At 32.8% G+C, this 21,999-nt stretch overlaps 1 protein-coding gene and 1 pseudogene across 1 annotated transcript in view; both read left to right on the top strand.

The window, feature by feature from the left end:
• The window catches only part of BCAS3 (BCAS3 microtubule associated cell migration factor), a 512,946-nt gene that overhangs the window by 43,393 nt on the left and 447,554 nt on the right, over positions 1 to 21,999 (top strand).
• Positions 2,870 to 2,988, top strand: LOC120621198 (uncharacterized; annotated as a pseudogene).

Raw genomic sequence — 21,999 nt, 5'->3', positions numbered from 1 at the left:
CTTCCTTCCTTCCCCTTCTTTCTTTTTTGTTGTAATTTATACATAAATATTACCAAATAAAACCCAGTGTTATATAAAAAGAATTCTACATTAGGACCAAGAAACAGATATTCCAGGACTACAAGATTGGATAATTTGAAAACCAATTAGTGCAATTCACTGTATCAATAGAATGAAGGAAAAAACCCATATGATCATCTCAATAGAGATGGAAAAAACCTTTGACAAAATTTAATAGCCATTTATGATAAAAAATACTTTCAGCAAATCAGGATTAGAAAAAAACATCTGTATGATAAAGATTATCTGTAAAAAAATCTGCAGTCAACATCATGATCAGTAGTGATATATTAAGTATTTTCTTGATGAGTTTGGGATGGCTCGTATCACAACTTCTATTTACACTTGAATGCAGGTCCTAGCTATTATAATAAGGCAAGAAAAATAAATAAAAGGTGTAAACATTAGAAAGAAAGAAGTAAATTGTCTTTATTGGTAAATAACTTGATTGTGTATATAGAAAATACAAAGGGATCTATAAACTATTAGAATTAATAAGTGAGTTTAGCAGAGCTGCTGCATACCAGGTTCCTTTGATGTTTTGTGAAGATCCCCTCACTGTGTATTTTTCCAGCATCATTTTTGACTATCCTTAACCATTGTCCCCCTCTCCCCGCTTCCTCGCCTCAACAACAGTCCTTTGTGATGGTTGTACTGAACTACTTTTATTTCCTCTAATAATCCATTCTCTTTTTCTCAGCTCATTTCATTTGCTTATTTTGTCTTCTAGAATACTCAGGTCCTTCTAACCCTTCTTATCCCTTACACAATTCAGAAATATCTGCTCCTATAGGACTTACTGTTTAGTTTTTTAATTTTAGTTGCTCATTTGCCTCTTACTTGCTAGACTTGTAGGCTGTTTTTGTATCTTTAGTGTCTCACAGAGTACTTGATACAAGGTGTTAATAAATATTTGTTGAATGTTGCCATGTGGTGTAATCTTCTGAAAACTATGACCTAGAAGAAAATCAAGTACCTTTTCTGTAGGCATTTCTATGAAAACCCTGTCTCCTTACTAAAAGTGGAAAACTGAAGGATTTGCATACCCTCTTATCCCACTGAAGGTCGTCATTGGCATTTACTCATATCAGCATAGTTTGTGCTTCCCTACTTTTCCATGGTCACTGTCACTAATCAAGTAATTGATTACTTTCATAATGAACCTGGACCTGCTTTAGAATTGTTTTAGTATAATGTTTTAGAAAGCTATGACCAATCAATTGGTATTATAGTATCAGATAAAAACTGTTATTATTTTTCGAATCTTTCTAGAACTTAATTCCAGGTAAAGTAAATTCTTCTTAATTATTACTCTCAGTAGCTATTGTGGTTTTTAATATTTCAGTACCTCATCTGTGAAAAAAAAAACAATGTGTATGTTTTAATATATGTTAAAAATTTTATATGGTTATAGACTTTATGCTGATAATGGTTATTTCCAAGGAGTGGGATCAGAGGAAACTTTCGCTTTAATATGTTTTTAATTTCTTAAAATAAATATATAATTTTGACCAGTTAAAATATTCATTATAAAAATTCAAGAATACTGAAATTTAGAAAGTGAAAATTCACATGATCCCAGATAAACCCAGGTTACCTTTTTCTTTTCCTTCTTTTCTTCCTTTCCCCAGATACTGAGCATGTATTAACAGCTTAGGGTATATATTTCTACATTTTTTTCCCTTAATCTTTCACACTTGTGTGTGAATTAAAATATAATTGTAGTAGTATGTCCAGGGCCTGATTCAAGTTCTTTACATGCATTACCTGTATTGACTTGTGTGTGTGTGTGTATGTGTGTGTGTGTATGTGTGTGTGTGTGTGTGCATGTAGGTTTTCTCATAACTTTATATTGCAAACATTTTTATTTCAAAACTTATAAATTTTCTTTCAGCATGGCTAAAAATTACGTAACATTCTATTGTATGAACATTTATTATATTAACTTTAACTTTTTCCCTATGATAGGTTATGTTGTTATATACTTTCATATATATACATTAAAAATGCACAGGAAATTATTTTCTTAGGATAACTTCTAGAAGGGAAATTGCTTGGTCAAAGAATATGTACTGTAAAATTTTGATGCACACTGTAAAATTATCAGAGAGATTATACCAACATTTATACATGAGATTTCCTTTTTTAAAAATTCTGTCCTCTATTGGTATTGTGAATCTTTTTAGCCTTTGTCCATCTGATGGAGGAAAATCTTTGTTTTTAGTTTTTTGATCTATAAGTGCTAGGGCGAATGGGAAATCTTCATATTTTCGCCATTTATTCTAATTAATACCTTGCTTGTTTGTACTCTTTCCTTACTAATTTGAGCTTTTTACTAGATTTTTATTAGTGATATATTATTTTGGATATGTGTCCTATATGCTTCGTATATTGTTTGCCATTTGTCTTGTTATTTGGTGAAATGTATCACTTTTTTATGTGATATATCTTAGTTCTATGCAAAGAAATCTTAGCATATTTTACCATGTTTAATTTTAAATCGTGACTTGCCTTGAAAGTTGAATTAAAAAATTCTTTTTTTCCTTTTTTTTCTTTTTCTATTAGATTTCTGAATTGTTCCTTGCCAACCTCTGATTTTCATAGTGTTTTTGGGGAAATTTCTCTTTTATTATGGTCCTTCTTTTACTAGAATGTGTTTCTTTGGGGTCACAGGAACAGTGCATTCTATGTTGTGTCTTGCATAATATGTGGAATATGATTGGTGCCCCAAAATAAATTTATTTAATACTTTACAAAAGAGAAACTAGAATTCCACTTTTGTGTAAAGTAATTTTAAAAATCATTTGTCATCTATGGCCATGCCACCCTGAACAAGCCCGATCCTGTCTGATCTCAGAAGCTAAGCAGGGTGGGGCCTGGTTAGTACTTGGATGGGAGACCACGTAGGAAGACCGGGTGCCGTAGGCGTCAAAAATAAAATAAAAAAATAAGAGATCGTAAGCTGATAAAGTCCTTGCAATCTGAGGTCAACCAAGGGTTGCCTCACCTAAAAAAAAGAAAAAAAATTATTTGTCAGCGACCAAATGTATAACACTGTTTTTGAGTTATTAACTCTATTAGGAATTGTTATGGACTTATTAACTCTATTAGGAATTGTACTAGGCACGTGTTCATGCTTTTACTTATTGCGTATGGAGAAGGATGATCATCTTGGCCTTGAACCTGAACCACATTTTTTAGACATGCACATTCAACCCTATTTGTTATCTTTAGGAGTCCAATGTCCCGAGTATTTGAACTTTCTCCATATAGGAATATTTTAGAATACATTCTTATAAGCTAGGGACTTTATTCTGAGAATAGATAGATTCTTTGGAAATATAGTATCCTTAAAGTGTCTATGAGCCAAATTTCTGGTGCTCATCCAAAACACTGGGTCGTCAACTTGGCTTATTTCTTCTAGGTTATTTCATTATGAATTACTGTTGGAAAGATACTATGATTTTTCATTCTGCTATGCAAAGAATTCACAACTTCACATCTCAAAATATTAAAAGGTTTAAAAGAAACCTAAGATCCAGTTTTTCATACTGGAATATAAATGCCAGGTATTTTCTGAAGCTTGTAATATTGTAAACAGCACACCAATGCAGTCAAAAATACTAATCGTTGCTATTTTTTAATGATATGAATGGCTGATTTTTCTAGAAACAAACATGAGCAGAAGCACTTTAGAGTTGATAGTTAAACTTTTTCTTATTTGCTTATTTTTTATAATTTTTTAAATAAATTTTTTATGTGTCTAATTTCCATTATTTTTCTTGAGATACAACTACCTGTTTCATCCTTTTCAAATGATTTAAATGTAGTTTTTATCATGTTCAAAGAAGAGCAGTTTGATTTGTTCAGCTGTACGAACTTGGAAATTCTAATTAACTCCTGGTCTTTGCTGTAAATTTTGTTTTCCTGTTAAAATTTTAATGGCTAAGTTTAAACAAGTAGATCACACACACACACACACACACACACACACACACACGTAGTCTGTTCAGCCAAAATACTAGCAACCTTCCAAAAAGTAGGCGAACTGACATTTGCTTCCAGTCATCACCAGTATTTTGCAAAGAGGAAACAGGCTTATTGACATTTTAAATGACCAAACTATGAGATTTAGGGCTTCCCTAATGTTTTCTGCTCTAATTACTTATTAGTTTGCTTTGTGTATTTTTTTATATAGCACCCAGTCTTTATATTGAGAGCTTTACTACTTGGGGTAAGTTTGGTTTTTACAAGATTTTGCTAATAAGCCTGTGACTTAGGTAAATTATAACTGGGGAACATAAGTTCTGTTCATCTTAAATTTCTTTAATGTTTTTGGATGGGGAAATAGTGTTTCTAGGGGAGAATGTTTTATAAGTGCTGCTTTTTTAGTTTTTTATTTTTCGCGATGTCATGGTCTTGAATTTGAGAAATTGATCTAAGTATCTGAACCCTGTAATTAGGGACCTTTCCTATGAGAGCTATAATGAGAAGGTTGTATACTGAAAAGACGAGAGAAGAAGTAAATTTATAAGTCAAGTCAATAATTATGCTTGATATTTTTCACATGAATTCTAGATTGATTATATGCATAATCGTCATTTACCACTATTCTGCACGGTGAGTACCATTACCCTATTTTACAGGGTGAGGAAACTTAAAGCGCAAATGGGTTAAGTGACTGGCATAAAGACACATAGTTGATAAGTGGTGGAACTGGAATTTGAACTTCAAAGCTTGCCACTTAATCACTTAGGCCTCATTGTCTTCCAATATACAATTTTTCTAATATTACAGGGAAGCACTTTTTTAAATCCAGGTGTTTCAAGGCTATGTCTCTGTAGAAACCAAACAGTTGTGTATTCATTGAAATATGTAAAAAGTAGCTCTGTTTCTCTATACTTTCTTTCATTTTTAAGGTCTAAAATATCTGCAATTGCCCTAATATTTTCATTGTACTTGGTGTCTTTGGTTATTTAGTCTAAGGGTGAAGAGTAATGAAAATAGTCAATTTGAAGACCAATATATAGGAAAGCCATTATCCTACATAACTACATTTAAAATTTTAAGCTGTCAGGATAAGGTACGTCACAAAGACAGCTGTAGTCTATTCAAATTACGTTCACCCTAAATTAAATCAACCCTAAAAGAAATGTTGGTTTCCTTTTATAGTACTTGGTATAAACTATTAAAAGTACTTCAAAAGGGTTAGTGACAGATATCTCGAATCAGATAAAAACGAAGGTGTAACATGAAGCAACTAAATTACATGTGAGTTTAATGATTCTGACCCAAATAAACAGACTTGTAATGGAGATGGTGATTATTATCAGTACAGCTTAAATACTTTTTACTGTAGAACTGTAAAGAAGAATGCAGGTGTCTTAGTGAATTGGATGTGTGGTCTGGGAAATCCGTGTTCATTTATCATAACACACATTCCTAGGTGTGAAAGTGAAGACTCTTTATTTTCTAAGTAGTAGTTATTTTAAGTAAATGTTTTTTAAAAATCCAACTTTATTGAGAAATACTTTTTACATACAATGAAACTGATCAATATTAAGTATCCAATTTTATGAGTTTTGTCAGATGGATACAGTTATATAACTACTACCACAATCAAAATATAAAGCCTTTCTATCACTGTAAAAAGTCTCCTTGTCCACTTCACATCCCCTAAAATGGCTATATACAAAAGAGGTAACAACAAGTATAGGTGAGGATGTGGACTAATTAGAACTCTCATACATGGCTCATGAGAATGTAAGATAGGACAGCGACTGGAAAACAGCTTGGTAGTTCCTTAAAATGTTAAATATGACCATATGACTCATCAGTTCCACTCCTAGGTGTATAACCAACAAAAATGAAAATATATGACTATATAAAAACTTGTACGTGAATATTTATAGAAGTATTATTCATAATAGCCAAAAGGTGGAAACAACCCAAATGTCATATCAACTGATAAACAAAATGTGGTGTAACCATACAATGGAATTATTTGCCCATAAAAAATGAAGTTCTGATGAAAGCTGTCACATGTTGAACCTCGAAAACATTATGTTAAGTGAAAGAAACCAGCCCTAAAAGGCCCCAAATTGTTGATTCCATTTATATGAAATATCCAGAATAAGCAAACCCATAGGGAAAGAAAGCAGATGGTTGCCTGGGATTGAGAGACTATGTGAAATTGAGGAATGATTGCTAATGAATACAGGATTTCCTTTTTGGGGTGATGAAAATGTTCTAAAATTAATCGTGGTGATGGTTATGTAACTATGTAAATATACTAATAAACATTGAATTGTACATATTAAATTGTTGAAATGTACTTATGTGAATTATATTTTAATTACGTTGTTTAAAATAAAAGTCGCCCTGTGTCCTTACTTCCCTCCACCTGGGGTCCAGCAACCACTAATATGATTTATATCAGTATGGTTTCTGCCTTTCTAGAATTTGAAAAGATGGAATGTATAACATATGTACTTGGTTTCTTTCACTTTACATAATGCTTTTGAGAATCATCTATGTCGTTGTGTGTTTCAGTTATTCATTCCTTTTTAAAAAAATTTCTAAGGAGTATTCCATTGTCTGGATATACTATAATTTGTTTTTCCTTAAGTGACCCATGAATGGACATTTGGATTATTTCCAGGTTTGTCTCTTATGCGTAAAGCTGCTGTGAATAGTTGCTTGTGGATATATGTTTTCATTTCTCTTGGGTCAGTATTTAGGAGTGAGATTACTGGGTCATATAGTAAGTGTAGGTTTAACTTTGTAAGAAATTGCCAAACTGTTTTCCAAAGTGGATATACTGTTTTGCATTCTCACCAGCAGTGGTCCATTTCCCTAATGACCAGGGATATTGATATTCTTTTCTTGTGCTTGTTTGCCATTTGATTGTTTTTATAAAATGTCTGTTAAAATCTATTGCCTGTTTTTAATAGTGTTGTTTTATTATTGAGCTGTAAGAGTTCTGTATATATTTTGTATGTATATTCTAGATCAAAGTCTTTTTTTAGGTATATGTAAAATATGTACAAAAATTTTGTTCCTTCCTGTGACTTGCCATAGTGGGCTTTTTTATTTTTTAATAGACTTTACTTTCACAGCAAAATTGAGCAGAAGGTATAGAAATGTCCTTTGTATGCTTCCATTCCCACACTTGCAAATCCTCCCCCATTATCAGCATCATCCTATGGAGGGTACATTCAGGTTTTTCAAAAGCAAACATTTTTAATTGTCAGAAGTTTTTTTTTTTTTTTAATTTTTGAATTCACTTTTAATTTCCAAGTTCCTGAGTTTTTTTCTTAATAGTTTGTGATTTTTGCTTTTCTTTTTTCATTCACTTTTAACACATTTTTTACATTATCTTGTGATTTTGTCCTTGACTCATGGGTTATTTAAAAGGATATTATTTTGTTTTTTAAATTTGAGAAATTTTCCTTTTATCTTTCTGTTATTCTAATATAATCCCACTGTCATCAGAAGACATAGAGTCCAATCTTGTTAAGTGTTTTGAGATTTTATTGCTTGCAATATATGTATCCTTATGGGTTATTTTTCTGCATATTCTATCAGTTATAGAGAGAGGGTTAGTGTATTCTTCTTGTAATTTTATCAGTTTTTGCTTTATGTATTTTGCCATTCTGTTATTGGGAGCAAAAACACTTAGGATGGTGAAGTCTTCTTCATGAATTGATTCATTTGTTGTTAATGAAGTCCCTGGTAATATTCCCTGCTCTGTAACCTACTTTTCTGTTATATATGAATGTTTATAGACACTCTTGCTTACTTTTGACTAGTGTTGGCATGATACATCTTTTGTCATCTTTTTACTTTGAACCTTTGATTTTTTTATTATGTAAAGTACATTTCTTGTAGGAAGCATATAATTGGGTCTTTTTTTTTAATCCAGTATTTCACTCTTTTACTTGTGTCTTTAGATCATTTACATTTAATGTGTGTGTTAATGGGAATTGATTTAAATCTACCATTTTACTGCTTTCTATTTTTACTATGTGTTCATTGTTGCCTTTTCCTACTTTTTCTTCCCTCTTTGGACTAGTATTTTTATGATTCCACTTTATCTACTTTATTGTGTCTATTAACTATGTCCCTTGGTTTTGTTTTCAGGAGTTCTTTAGATTTACAGTATATCTTTAACTCATTACAACCTATCTTCAAGTGATATTGTACCATTTCACATATTGTATAAAAATCTCAAAACAACAATAGCAAAACTGATTCAAAAATGTTCAAAGGACTTGAGTAGATACTACTCCAAAGAAGATATACAAATGGCCCTAAGCACATGAAAAAACGCTCAACATCATCATTAGGGAAATGCAAGTCAAAACTATGATGAGATTACCACTTTATACCGAAAGAATAGCTGTTGTCAGAAAAACAAAATAAATATTGGTGAGGATGTGGAAAAATTGGAATCTATGTGCTTTACTGGTGGGAATATAAAATAGTATAGCTGCTGTGGAGTCTCAAAAATAGTGGGTTAATGAAAATTTTTGGTTGTCATTTATTCAAATACTTTTAAAAATAGAATACACAAACACACATATATACATTTTTTAAACAGACTATTTTTTTAGAGCAATTTTAGGTTCACAGAAAAATTGAGCAAAAAATAGAGTTCCCGTATATTCCCTGAAATGAGAGTTCCTGTTTCTCCACATCTTCACTAACATTTGATGTTGTCGGTGTTTTAGATTTTAGGTATTCTGCTAGCTGTGTGATGATATCTCATTGTTTTAATTTGTTTTTCCCTAATATATGATGTGGAGCATCTTTTCGTATGCTTATGTGTCATCTGTATATCTTTTTGGTGAGGTATCTGTTAGGATTTAGCCAGGTTGTTTTTGTTTATTTTCTTACAGTTTTAAGTGTTCTTTGTGTATTTTAGATAACAGTCCTTCATCATATATATGACATATGTATATATATAAGAAATATTTTTTCCCAATCATGGCTTGTCATAATCTCTTGACAGTCTCTTTCGCAGTACAAATTCAAATATTTTTTTCATTACCTTCTCATGTATTTTAGCCCACTTGATACTGTTTCACAACTGATTTTCTCTGTTCCTTTTTTCCCCACTCCCTCTTTAATTCCCTCCCCCTTCCCCCTGTGATTTACCAGATTTGCTGTCTCCCTTTTCTTTTCTTTTTTTTTTTTTAAGAACTGAATCTCTGATGGCAGGGAGTCTCCTCCCACGCACTTGCGTCTTGCCCCTGGGGGCCTGGTGCTCCTGTGGTATGGTCCATGACTCCACCTGGGGCGCAAGTCCAGGACCTTCTACGTGTAAAGCAGATGTGCTAATCACTACACTATGGAGCCACGCCCTTGTTCATTTTTTTCAGCCTTTTTTATACCTTCGTGTTTCCAATAGTTTCTGTCGCTGCCTCTTCAATGTTTCCTAACCTTCTGCAGTATCTAATATATCACTTATGTATCTAGTGTATTTTTCATCTCAGACACTGCAGTTTCCAGTTTTACAAGTTGTGTTTGTGTCTGCATGTGCAGGTGGAAAGATCTCCCATGTCTTTTTAACACGCTCACACTATCTTTTTAAATAAATAGAGTATGCTTTTCATAGCAGTTTAAGTGTCAATCTGTTTTATTGATTGGTTTTTCTCATTAATATGGGTCATATTTCCTTGTTTATTTTCATGCTTCCGAATGTTTGTTTGGATGCCACATGTTGTGAATTTAATGTTGCTGGGGACTGGTAGTTTGTAGTTTATATCTTTTAAATATTTTTGGGCTTTGTTCTGGGATACATTTAAATCACTTGATATTTTGTTCGGTATGCCTGGAGCAGTCTTTAGTCTAAGGCAGGAGTGTGCAAGCATCTTAACGGGCTAGACAGGAAATATATGGGCCATATAGCATCTGTCACAACTATTCATCTCTACCATCATAGTACAAAAGCAGCTATTGGCAGTATTTGAATAAATGAGGAGTACATTGGGACACCATAGGGCTCACATCAATTTGTTTCCCTTGTCTCAAGGATCACTGTCCTATGTTACCTGTTGTTCAGTGCCTAGAAACTGCCTTTCCGTACATTTTCCAGCAGGAAGGTAAATCTAATCTCCATTACTACATTATGGCTAGTTGCAGAAATTCAACATTCACTCTAATTATAAGTTTTGAATAATTTTTCTTAAGGTTCCTCAGAACAGTAAAAGTTTTGCACAAATTTTTGTAAATAAAGAAATGAAATGAGATTGGATTTTGTACAATAGTTTAAAATTTAATGTATCTTTGGAGAGGTTCAATCATAGATCCTTTAAAAGGTACAAGCATTATAGAGGAATTTTAAGAGGTATTATAGTTTTAATAGTGCTTTTTTCTCTCTGGTGCTAGATGTAGTAGCAAAAGAAAATGATAAAAACACCAAGGGATTCCTTTATTTCCTTTGATCTCATGAAGAGGTAAAGGCGGCTTAAACTTTCTCTGCCCTCTTACTATCATCAAGGGACTACTGTGATTCTTGCCTTTCAGAGAATGGCATCTTTTTTTTTTTTCTTTGCCTGTCTTTCAGCCTCAAAAACAAGAGGATTGGACCTCAATTGTTATTTGAATATCTTCTTGGCACCAACTTTTTAACCTAGTTTCATTGAAATTTTTCCCACTCGTTGCTATTACTCTGCTTGCAGTTTTTATGTATATACGGGTTTACTTTGGTAATATTTTGGAATTTCCATTTTTACTTGTGGAATATAGAATCTAATTTGAGGCCAAGTGAATTTATATAGCTTTATAGTTAATTGCAGCAACCAGACACATGAACTAATCAAAACTCTTAATTTTAAAATGTGAAAAATAAAAAAACTGTGTGCATGTGCCTGCAAAAGAGTGGTTTCACCTGGTAGTGGGTGGGTGACAGAGCTTAGGATGTATGCGTCTATGTAAGTAAGTAGAAATCACTGGTAATGTTTTACTTCTCATCTTGGGTGATGGGTTCATAGGTCTTTATTATGTTATTAAAGTATAAAGAAGTCCAAGCATTCATTATTCAAGAGAAATAAACCAAGAATTATAAATCGTCTAATTCTTGTACTCAGTGCCCGGTGCGAAGAGGAGAAAGATGCAGGAGAAACTGAATATGGCCGTCTTCACTGGGTCAGCAATGGAAATCAGAAATAAGACTTAGAAGCTTATAGTGAAGAAATAAAAGGGAAGGATGTTTCTGTACATATTTTGCCACCAGAGGTTTTTAAAAAATATATAAAGATGTAATCTTTAATTTGTTCATGTTTTATTATTTAATTATTAAATATTAAATCAGTGTTAAATAATTTCTGCATTTTTGAAATATGTGTGTTTGTGTGTGTGTGTGTATTTCTCTAACCAGAACAATGATTGCGTATATAGAGCTGACTTCTGCTCTTGGTATCTTTCTTTATATTATTGAAAGGGCCACTGTAGTATGATCTGAAGTTAATCATCTAACCTTATACCATGGTTTTACAGTTTTTCAAATGTAAACAATAATCTTCTACCTACCTCACAGAACTATCATGAGGACCAATGATATAAAATATAATTTCGTTTTGGAAATTTTCACTGATAAAGTGTCTAAAATGAGCAGGTGCAAGAGGGAGCCCTATGGCTTCTACTTCATCACTGGCAGGAGGAAAGAAGTGGCTCCAAAATTCTTGATGTTCTCCCCCATCATGTCATTTTTCCCCTCTCACACTGTACTCAAAGTGTTGCCATCACTATCTTCAGTCCTTGGGACTACGTTCCTATGTCCTTTATCCTTGTTTGCCTCAATCACCATAAAAAGCCCAAAGGTCATCTCTCATCCTTAGGCTCTTCTCCATATAGCAGCCACTTGTCGAACTTCAAGTATCTCTATTAATTCCCCTCCTTCTTCCACTATTCACCCAGCTCCTGAAACCTTTTGACTGGGCCCTCTGGAATTCACTGTCTGTCATCTGCAAGATTCTCAATATCCTCAACCTCTTTTGGAATGTTCTTTTTCTTTCTCCTTGTTGCAGTCTTTCTTAGTTAATACCTTTAAGTTTTTCAAGATTAGATTTTGATCTCATGGTTTTCTGTAGTGCCACTACTTTCACGATTCCTAATATGTAATGATGTTGAACATCTTTCATGTGCTTATTTGAAGTCCCTCTGTTTTCTTCGGTGATATGTCTCTTGAGTTCTTTTGCCAATTACTGTTAAATTTGGAGAGTTCTTTACACATTCTGGATTAAAGTCCTTTGTTGGATGTATGATTTGCAAATACACACATTTTTATCTATGGTTTATATTTTTATCAATTTAAATAAGTGAAGTCCAATTAATTTATTTTATTTCAAAATGATAGGATTATTTTCTCAGGACTGTTTTGCCACAATGTAGTAGAGATCCATTTACACAGTGTTAATGTTGATATTCTGTATTTTGGTTATTATTTCTCATATTTTGTTATGGGAAATTGGTGTTTGCTTTGTAGAAAGAACATTGTATTATTCAGCAAGATTTATTTTCCTGCAGTCTGTAAATCTTTAAAGGAACTGGACAAACCCCCAAAGTTTACTGTATGATCCCTGGGTGGCATAAGAGGTTGTACATCTTTTTACAAGAGGATAAAATTACCTATCATGGAGAAAGTCCAACCCTAGCATTTGACAGTAGCATTCTTTTGGCTAGAACCGAGTGTTTTATGCATGTGTTTTTGGTGTATGCTATAAGTCGCATATGGTTGTGTGGGCAGATAAACTGTGGGGTTTGTACATATTAACACATATTTATTGTAAAATTTCCTTGTGTCCAAAGTAGTTTTTTTTCTAGGAATATATTGAATATACATCTAAATATAATTTTTTTCTAAATATAATTTTTTGCAGTATACATTTGGTTGACACACTCTTAGTGTTTTTAATTTGTTTTAATGCTACCTTGGTTCTAACCACATTATTCTACCACTTAGAGAGCTTTTCTAAATCATGTAAGAACGATGTGATTCTCTTGATAAGGCCTTATTATCTATTACCTTTAATCCCAAACTGATTCATTTTAGGATCAAAATTTGATCCAGTCCTACCGTATCAACTTTATTTTCTATTAGTCAATTGAATAAGCCCTTATCCAGTTAGACCAAACCTACTTCGTCTGGACTTCAATCTTCTATTAGTTCATTTGCATTTTCTTGTCTCCATGTTTTAATTTTTCTTCTCCATGAGCCTCTAATTCCAAAGTGACATTCTCCATGAAACCTTTCTGACCAAGCAAAGATGATCTATATGAGCTTTTTGGGTGCTTCAAAAGTGAACCTAATGCTTATCATTTACTTTTCTTTTTATTTCATGTGTCCTATTTTTCTGAGTAGTCCAGAAATTCCTACTGAGAAAGGATGACCTTAATGCTATTTTTGTTTATCTGTTGTGTCCTTTCAAATAGCTTGTAACACTGTGTGAGGCTCATAAATGTTACTTAATAATAGCCTGCTATATTTAGTTTATGGTTAAAGATTTGTGTTATTTCATCAACTTTTTAACATCATTTCTCCTCCAGAATTCCTTCATTTTATTTTAGTTTATTATACTAGCTACCATTGATTAATCACTTGCTATGTGTAAGTTAGGTAAAATATCTAGTTTACAGATGCGGCAACTGATGGTCAGAATTAAAGTTATAAACCAAATAGTTGCAGAAAAAATTTTGAAGTCCATATGTGTCTCACTTCAAATCCCATGCTCTATTTATTATATTACTTATATTTAAATCAAATTTTGTGACTAGAAAACATGTTAGATGATCTTCAGACTTTCTAAATTAATGCTTAATATGTTATGCTCATTAAATATTGAGGCCTTAAGTGCATGCATATGTATTTACATATTTGTGTACATAAATATTGATAATTCCTAAACATCTTAGGATGTTTGATAGTACAACTTTGCTTCTTTTGGTAATACAATTTTGCTTCTTTTATTCTCATAATAGCCAGAAAACAGATTTCTCATCATGAACTTCCTCTTTACCTGGGCGTATTTGTTCTAAACTAAATGTATTTTCTTTTCCTCATATGTTTAAATTTTCCATATTAATGTAAATTGTGAGATATTGGCACATGTAATAGTTTGAGACTAATTCTGCTTTTAATGCTTATTTTATTGTATTTTATTTTTTTTATCATTTTATTTTTAATTCTTTAATGTCACCACACATTTGACCCCTTTTATCTCACTTCCCTTCCATCCTCCCCTCTGGTAACCACTAGTCCATTGTCCATGTCCATGAGTCTCTGTTTGTTTGTCCTGTTCATTTGTTGCTTTTAGGTTTATATCCCACATATAAGGGATATGATGTGGCTTTCAACTTTTTCTGTCTGGCTTATTTCGCTTAGCATGATCATCTTGAGGTCCATCCATGTTGTCTTGAATCTCAGTATTTCAACTCTTATGGCTGGGTAATATTACATTGTATATATGTCCCACAGGTTCTTTAGCCAATCATCTATTGTAGGACACTTTGATTGCTTCCATGTCCTGGCCACCATGAATAATGCTACTATGAAGATCGGTGTGCAAATATCTTTTCGGATATGAATTTTCAAGTCTTTGGGGTAAATACCTAGTAGAGGGATTGCTGAATCATATGGTAGAGCAATTCTTAGTTTTTTGAGGAACCTCATACTATTTTCCACAGTGGCTGTACCAATTCGCAGTCCTATCAATAGTGTATGAAGGTTTCTTTTGCTCTGCATCCTTTCCAACATTTGTTATTACTTGTCCTGTTGATCATAGCTATTCTAACGAGTATGAGTTGGTTTCTCATTGTGGTTTTGATTTGCATTTCCCTAATAACTAGCAATGTTGAGCATCTTTTCATGTTTGTTGGCCATTTGTATGTCTTCTTGGGAGAAGCGTCTGTTTCATCCTCTGCCCATTTTTTTGATTAGATCATTTGTTTTTTTGTTGTTATTGAGTCGTATGAGTTCTTTGTAATTTTAGATATTAGGCCCTTATCGGAGGCGTTGCTTGCAAATATATTTTCTCATTCAGATGGTTGTCTCTTTACCTTGTTGATGATTTCTTTTGCTGAGCAGAAACTTTTAGTTTGATGTAGTCCCATTCATTTATTTTAGCTTTTCCTTCCCTTGCCTTTGAGGTCAAATTCATAAAATCCTCTTTAAGTCCAAGGTCCTTGAGTTTAGTTCCTATGTTTTCTTCATGCATTTTATTGTTTCAGATCTTATATTCAGGTTCTTAATCCATTTTGAGTTAATTTTGGTGTGTGGTGATAGACAGCAGTCTAGTTTCATTCTTTTGCAGGTGGCTTTCCAGTTTGTCCAGCACCATTTATTGAAGAGGCTTTCCTTTCTCCACTATATGTTTTTGGCTTTTTTGTCAAAAATTATTTGCCCATATAAATATGGGCTTATTTCTTGACTCTCAATTCTGTTCCACTGGTCCGTGTGTCTGTTTTTCTGTCAAAACCATGTCGTTTTGATTATTGTCGCTTTGTAGTATAATTTGAAGTTGTGCAGAGTGATGCCTCCAGAGTCATTCTTTTTTCTCAGGGTGGCTTTGGTGATTCAGGGTCTTTGTGGTTCCATACAAATCTGATTTTTTGTTCTCTTTAAAAAAATGCCGATGAGATTTTGATGGGGATTACATTAAATCTGTATAATGCTTTAGGTAATAAGGTCCTTTTAACTATGTTGATTCTTCCAATCCAAGAACACGGAATATCTTTCCATTTTGTTGTATCTTCGATTTCTTTTAATAGGGTCGTACAGTTTTCATTATATAGGTCCTTCACATGTTTCATTAGATTTATCCCTAGGTATTTTATTCTTTTTGCTGCAATGGCAAAAGGAATTACTTTTTCCACTTCTTTTTCTAACAGTTCATTATTAGAGTATAGGAATGCTATGGATTTTTGAACACTGTTTTTGCATCCAGACACTTTACTGTATTTGCTTATTGTTTCTAGTAGAGTTCTTGTGGAGTCTTTAGGGTTTTTTATATAGAGAATCGTGTCATCCACAAATAGTGACAGTTTGAGTTTTTTTTTTCCTCTTCTTTAATTCTCCCCACCCCTTTCCTTCACTGACCTATGGATATTGCCATCTCCCCTTAAGAACTGAATCTCTGAAAACAGGCCGTCTCTTCTCACGCGCTGGCGGCACGCACCTGGGGCCTGGCACCCCCAGCACACTCGGGGGCCTGGTGCACCCAGGGCCTGGTGCACCTGGGGCATGATCCGTGGCTCCACCTGGGGTGCGAACGCAGGACCTTCTGCGTGTACAGCAGATGTGCTAACCACTACACTATGGAGCCCTCCCACTCTCCCCGGTTTAAGTGTTTTGATTATAAATGGATGCTATATCTCGTCGAAGGCTTTTATTGTATCTGTTGATATGATCATATGATTCTTATTTAATTTGTTTATGTGTTGTATCACATTAATTGATTTGTATATGTTGAACCATTTCTGCCTCTGTGATGAAGCCCACTTGATTGTGGTGTATAATCTTTTTAATATGTTGCTGTATTTGGTTTGCTAGTATCTTATTTAGGAGTTTTGCATCTGTATTTATGAGAGATATTGGTCTGTAGTTTTCTTTTTTTTGTGTTGTCTTTACCAGGTTTTGTTATCAAGGAAATATTGGCCTCATAAAATGAGTTCGGAAGTATTGCCTGCTCTTTGATTTTTTGGAAGAGTTTGAGGAGAATAAGTATTAAATCTTATTTGAATGTTTGGTAGAATTCACTGGCGAAGCCATCTGGTCCTGGACTTTTGCTTTTTGGAAGGTTTTTGATGATTGTTTCAATTTCCATACTGCTAATTAGTCTATTTAGATTTTCCAGTTCTTCTTGATTCAGTCTAGGAAGGTTATATCTTTCTAAGTACCTGTCCATTACTTCTAAGTAATTAAATTTGGTGTTACATACTTTTTCATAGTATTCATGTATGATCCTTTGTATTTCTGTGGCGTCTGTTGTAATTTCTCTTTCATCCCTGATTTTATTTGTGTCCTTTCTCTTTTTTCTTTAGTGCATCTAGCCAGGGTTTGTCAGTTTTATTAACCTTTTATTTATTTTTTCTATTATTTTTTTGTTTGTTTTGTTTTGTTTTGTTTTCAATTTCATTTAATTCTGCTCTAATTTTAATGATTTCTTTCCTTCTGCTGACTTTAGGCTTCATGTGTTCTTTTTCTAGTTTTTAAGATGAAGCGTTAGGTTGATTATCTGGGCTCATTCTTGTTTTTGGAGATAGGCTTGTTGTGATATGAACTTTCCTCTTATGACTGCTTTCGTCCTGTCCCAAATGTTTTGATATGTTGTACTATCATTATCATTTGTTTCTATGTATCTCTCGATCTCTTTTTAGTTTTTTCTGACCCAGTTATTCTTCAGTGGCATGTTGTTTAATCTCCGTGTATTTGTGGTTCTTCCTGTTTTCTTTTTACAGTTGATCTCTAGCTTCAAAGCATTATAATCAGAGAATATGTTTGGTATGATTTCAACTCTCTTATATTTGTTGAGGCTATCTCTGTGTCCCAGTATGTGGTCATTCCTTGAGAATGTTCCATATGCACTAGAGAAGCATGTACAAGTAGCTGTTTTGAGATGAAAGGCTCTGTAAATGTCAATTAATGCTTCTTATTTTATAATGTTTGACTTCTCTAGATTGATTTACAGGCAGCTATATTGTTATGAGAATTGGGCCAAGTAAAATTTGCTCAGATATGGAGGGGATGGATGAAATGCGGCTACATGAACATAGATATGGAGTATAATATAAAGCATTACTCCCTTGTAGAATTGGTGTCAGGAAAGTATGTAAATATCTGGAATAGAATCAGAATTCTATATGGTGTGATGTAATCAATGTATGTAGTAAGCCCAAATTCAAATATTCATTCATCGAGGATCCTATTTAAAAGACTGTAACATTTACAATCTAGGAATGTAGTGGAAGCGAGGGTCCACAAATAAAATTACCAAAAATTTTTTTTTAAATGAGTGATAATAGTGTTCGCGAGAGTGCTTACAAAATTTTGGGAGGAATGTGAATTTTAAAAGCTTCTTTTGAGAGTGATTGAGCAAACAATATTTATTAAATTAAATACATCTAGCAATCCCACACATGTCCTCTGACTTAGTTTCTTGTTCAGAAGTCTGCTTCATAGGAACAAAAGCTTCAATCTATAAGAATGTATTTAGAGGAATGTTTATAGCAGAGAGTCTGGATGCACATCAGTAGGAATATTCAAATAAATTTGGTTGAAGGCACAGCATGAAATATTATGAAGCTATTAAAAGACACTAGATGTATATTTGTTGACCCAGAGGGATGTGCATGATGCACTGAGTGAGAACAATACAATGCAGAATAACGTGTATACAGTGATCCCATTTTGTAAGACAAATATCTGAAAAAAACCTGTATTTAACTATATATGTTTGTTTTATTTAAGATGTGAAATATAAAATACACGTGTAAGATGACTGTAAATATGTAAGAATTTCAATATACTCACGGGCAAGACTCGTGAACAATTGCAAATACTTCTTGACTTTGGTATGGGATTGTGCATGGTCGTGTATAGGTTTGCAATCCAGCAACTAAAATGAAAGAGAGATCAGTTATCCCTGGTGCTAATTCTGAGGTTATTGTGTTTTTCAGGCAAACTTTCTCTAAAAAGGTCAAAGTAAAACTTGTTAAGCCTTTGTGTTGTAGTATTGGCAATCACTTCTAAAGTTTAACTAATTAATGTTTTGAATTTAGCAGATTATTTTTTATTCTAATGCATATATATTCCAACTTCTTATTTTGAAAAACATCAAACCCCCAGAAAGGTAAAAAGAGAAGGATAATAAACTTCTCTTAGACTAATTATTAATATTTTGGTCACATTTTAGATAAAAAGAAAAAAAAGCCCATCTTTAGTCTTACCACTCTAATCAACTGTCAGTGCCATGCATACAGTTTCTTTCTTTTGCCACTAAATATCTTATCTCCTTCAAATTTTTAATGCAGGTGTAATTTATAGTAGAGAAATACAGAGATTTACATGTTACAGTTTGAGTTTTTACAAATGCATACACTCCTGTAATCATACTTCTATAAAGATAGAGGTCATTTTCATCACCCCAGAAAATTCTCACATGTCCTTTCCCAGTCAGCCTTATCTCCTCCACAGGCATCTACTGTTCTGATTTCTTCACTTTATTTATTTTTTAAATTAAATTTATTGGGGTGACATTTGTTAAATTATTTTGGTTTCAACATACCAATATAATATGCCATATGTATATTGCATTGTGTTTTCACCACCCAAAGTTAAATTTCCTTCTGTCACAATATACTTTTTTTGTTGATGATGTGTGTTTCAGTATATCTTTCTTTTCTAATATTGAATAATATTCCATTTTTTGAATATAGTAAATTATTTTTCTTTTGAAGGAATTTGAATTGAATATGGTTTTGAGATATTATGAACAAAACTATTGTGAACATTTTCATATAATTATGTCATGGAATTTAAGTCACCATTTGAATGTGCTGAGGCAGAGAAATCAATAGAATGTGTATAATATGAGGCTCTGTTAAGTGCTTTGAAGAAAAATAAATCAGGGAAAAGAGCTAGAACTTGATGGTGGATGAACTTTCTGATTGGGAAATATTTTAGCATGACCTAAAAAAAATATACAAGTGAACTGTGTAGATAAGTAGGGCATAACTGGGTATTTCCAAGCAGAAAGCAGAAAATGCAGCATTCCTGAGGCAGGAGTTTGTTTGAGATATTGCAGTATGGGTGAGCAAGGTAGAGAGAGTTAGGTCAAAGAGATACTGGCATCATGGTAGAAAGAGCAAGAGAAGAGTCAAGGATGTGAACAGTATTTTTTTTTAACCAGAAAGGTGATGGATGGATTCACCATACTAGAGTTGTGAGCAATACTAATAACTGCATAAAGTTTATTGAGTTCTTGCACGTTGCAGCACCTTGCTTAGTCCATCACATTTATTATCTTTTTTAATCCTCACAACAATCCTATGTGAAGTATTGGTATTTATCCCTACTTTACAGATGAGAGAATTAAAGCACTAAGGGATTAAATACATTAGCCTTTATAAATTTTGTTTAATTTTTAAGTGGAGAACTTTATCATAATTTTCTAATGGTACATTTTTTCAGTGAGCACAAGTAAGAGAGGGAAGAATTCTGGGCTGTCTTTCAGGCTTACATGTGGCATTTAGTATCACAACAACTTGGCCAAGTTATTTAGCCTTTTTTAATATCAGTTTACTCCTCTGTCGGGTGGTTTGTAATTTTGTGCTTTTTAAAGTCTGATGATTCTAATCTGTGAAATGGCACTGATCATCAAAGTGAAATAATGTGATGCTACTAAATGTTAAGGAATACTTCACATACTGAATATTTTAACTTATGGAGGAAGATAATAAAGCTAGCAGTAATGAAAGATTGTTGTCTTCAATATTTTAAACTATTTGAAGTCATTTTGGAGGCTAAAATATATACACATCTTTTGGATATTTGAGGCAAATGACAAAGATATCTTTGGTGATCATATTTAGGTAAAACTATTCAAGGCAATAAATTTCTGTCCTGTTTCTCTTTCCTGTGTTTGGTTAATGGTTCCTGAAGCCTGTATATCTATTTTCCTCCTTATCTCATTTTCTACTTCATCTCTGTTTTCTCTGTCTTAAAAAATTCTTCACATATTCCTCTGTTTAGGCATGAAACTTAGATGAAGATTATCCAGTTCTTAATGGAGATTATTTTATAACACAAAATAGACAATTTTGTACAAAAATAGAAATATTTTGTAAGAAATAATCCCAACAGAATCTAACATTACACACAATAAAATTTATTGACTATAAATTGATAATAGAATCATATTTTCCAGCTACAATTTAGATATGCAATGTATGACTACAACTTGAGGCTTACATTAAGAGAATCTGTAAGGAAAATTGAACATAGACAAACTTAATTGAATATTTTCTAAAAGAAAATTATTTCAATAAAATAAAAAATGAAATACAAGACTTGGAAATGGCCTAACTGATAAAATGCATTAAGTTGTTCAATGGAACCTTTCTGCAAAAGACTTTCTTAGTTAAAATTCATTACTATTAGCATACTTTTGTGTAAAATATTTATGTTTAAGACATCATCCTCAACATCAAAAGAGTAGAGTTGGAATATTTCAATATTGATTGGATTTTATTTGCGTCTGGATCTGGTTTTGGATCTTCACAGAAATGGTTTCTATTTGATATCTTGAAATCTTTAAGGCTGATTTATGAGCTTAAACTCTTTGGTTTAAATGAGTTTACAATGGTATGTATGGTGGGGCATATTATTTAACATTTTCTGACATGCAAACTGTCTTGAATTTTGTTGAGGGGGAGAGGAGTTGTGACTTGGTGGACAAGCCCATTTTCATTACTTTAATTGTGCGATTTATTAGGATTTTAAGCTTTTTATAAATGTTTTAGTGTTATAGGACAGAATTAAAAGGATTTAGAATAAAAGGAGTTTAACAAAAGGACTTTGCAACAGGATTGCAATAGTTTTTATATTTGATGGATTTGGCTAGCCGCTTTTCATTTCAATCATCATGCTACATTCTGTTAAATGCTGTAGAACAGGTGTGTGTAACGTCATTCTCTCCATTGTACATGCAAATAAACACAATTTTATATATAAAAAGTTAATCCTCTACAATTTGGAGGATTACATTATGGGAGGGTGATGACTCCATTAGGCATTGTGGAGAGTACATGCTACTATTTATACTGCATGAAAAATCAGGTTAATAGCTACAGTGTTCATGAGATTGTAGAATTTTTATGCTAACACTTAAAAAATTGTATTTATTCAAACTATCCACAATGAAATTATTTAAAGCAGAG

This window comes from Pteropus medius, unplaced genomic scaffold (genome assembly GCF_902729225.1).
Source record: "Pteropus medius unplaced genomic scaffold, Ma_sr-lr_union100, whole genome shotgun sequence".
NCBI lineage: Eukaryota > Metazoa > Chordata > Mammalia > Chiroptera > Pteropodidae > Pteropus > Pteropus medius.
This window is presented reverse-complemented; position numbering and strand designations above follow the sequence as displayed.